We start from the raw sequence: 2,386 nt of genomic DNA, 5'->3' as shown, positions 1-2,386 counted from the left end.
CTTGCAGCCTCTTGGGGGTTGAGTTATGTGCCCCCGAAACCTACGTTCACGTCCTGACCTCTGGACCTGTGTATTGACCTTGTTTGGAAAAGGGGCCTTTGCAGATGCCATCACGTTAGGGAGAGCTCACACTGGCGGAGGCCCACGTCCAGCGGAGGGACAGGGACACCAGGGGCACTGGGTCGCGAGGGAGGCAGAGGATGGGGCAGCGCCTGTGTGACATGGAGGGAGGCAGCAGCCACCAAGGGAGGGGAGGGGAGGGGAGGGGGGACCTTCTGCCCAAGCCCTCGGGGGGCCTCAGCCCCGCTGACACCCGATCTCAGCCTCTCAGCCCTCGGCTCCAGACCGTGTGGCGGGGGTGGGGTGAGGGCTGGCCTGTCCGTGTTTCCGCACCCCGCTCTCGAGTCCGCCATGGCAGCTCGGGACGCGGAGTGTCACCCCACCGCGCCAGGTTTGCTTCTAACATTAGAAAATAGCTTTCTCGGGATCTAATACGCATCCACAGAGTCCACCGTTTCCCGCGCGCCTTTGGGGTAAATCCCGCTTGGTCCTGGGGTATAATTCTGGGAACCTGCTGGGGTCAGTCTGGCGGCGTGTGGCTGGGAATCGGTGCCTCTGAGTCCCTAAGAGGCGTCGCTCTGCGCTTTTCTTTCTCTGTGACGTCAGCGACGTGCTGACTCATAAAGACCGTGCGTTCTTTAGGAGGATGACTCCGGGTCCGTCATTCAGGGACGTGCTCTAGCGCCCCGCTCAGGATCGACTTGCAGAGGCTGAATCTCCAGGCCAGGAGACCCGGGGCAGCAGAGAAGCTGGGGATGCCCTTGAAGTGTGTCAAGGCCGCGGTCAGCTGCCCCTAGCACCAGTACCTGCCAGAAGGTGGCCTGCTGGGGGGGCCCCGCAGCGTGAGGTGCGCCGCTCTCTGTCCCGTTTCTGCCTGTGAGGGCTGATCCGCATGGGCATGCGCCCCAGCACCCACACCGCCCTGCCAGCCACCCGGCTGTCCCCGTCCTGCACCCCGACACCCACACTGCCCCGCCGGGACCACCCCATGTCCCTGCCTTGGGCTGGGAAGCTCTCCAAGTCACCGCCTGGACGCTTCCCCAGAGAGACCTTCTTGTCCCCATGGCCCCCAGACTCCCACCCTGCTTGTTTCTCCGCAAGGCCCGTGGCAGCCTGGCCTTGAGGAGCACCGCTGTCTCCCCGCACTTGAATGTGGAGGCCGGGGCTCTGCTCCCCTGTTCGCCGCCGCCATACCCTCCGTGCGCTCTCACCTGTGAGTGGCCAGTGCACACTTGCTGGCAATGCCAAGGGCAGAGCTGCTAATGAGCTACCTTGGCGCCGATTCCCACCCCCCCACCCCCCCCGCCAGGAGCCCCTTGTGCTCTGGCTGGGGGCTCACTGGACTGTCCCAAACCTTTGCTTTGGGCGGTTTTCTTTAAGATGAGAAGCCCGGAAACATCCTCACCTTCCCTGACCAGTTTCCCTTTGTGTGAACCAGGGTGTCAGGATTCACGGATTCCAGAGCCGGGAAGCTCTCTGGCCGCATCCAGTCCAACCTCCTCTTTACGGTGACAGGTGTGAGCTCTGGAGAAGCTGACTGCCTTTCCCTGGGGTGCTGGGGTGGGGTGGCGGTCAGGGCCGCCGCATCACTCCTGCAGGTCCACGTTCAAGTTCTCAACCGGGACACAACAGCAACTTGGAAGAGTGTCCTTAGGGCTAGGACCGGGGACGGGAGGCGGGGCCGGGGGACTGCATTCTCGGCAGAGGATGCTGGCTTCCCGCACTCCCGCTCCTTCCTCCTGGGACCACGTGCAAGCACTCTCGCTCCGTCCCAGGCCTGGGGTCTGCAGGCAGAGCTGGGGCCCCAAGGACGTCTCGGGTGGAGCTGGATGTGGATTCGTGGCCCTCGTGGACCGAGCCTGTTCCCAGCACGCAGAGCTGAATAAATATTTGCTGATTGATGGAATGAGTGAATGTATAATTTTAAGCCTCTGGCTCTCAACTAATCCAGGACTCCCGGGAAATCAGTCTTTGTGAAGTTTCGATCAAAGTCGCCTCAGATCCTTCTGGAACAAGGCAGGATAGAAATAACAATTTTAAAGACAGTGGATGTGAGTGTCGGTGGAGGGGCTGGGGTGGGGGACACAGCTCCTCCCCTTCAGACTTTCCAGGCCGCCTCCTACGTGCCAGGCCAGGTGCTGCCACCAAGAATGTAACCTCGCCACCAAACAGCCCTAGTTCAGCGGCGGCGGGGATGCGGCTCTGTGACGGAGTCTGTGAGGGCGACAGTGTGCGTGTGGGGACAAGGGACAGTGAGCATGTGGGGGACACGGGACAGTGTGCGTGTGGGGGACAAGGGACAGTGAGTGTGTGGGGACGGGGGACA

This window comes from Suricata suricatta, chromosome 2 (genome assembly GCF_006229205.1).
Source record: "Suricata suricatta isolate VVHF042 chromosome 2, meerkat_22Aug2017_6uvM2_HiC, whole genome shotgun sequence".
NCBI classification, from domain to species: domain Eukaryota; kingdom Metazoa; phylum Chordata; class Mammalia; order Carnivora; family Herpestidae; genus Suricata; species Suricata suricatta.
This window is presented reverse-complemented; position numbering follows the sequence as displayed.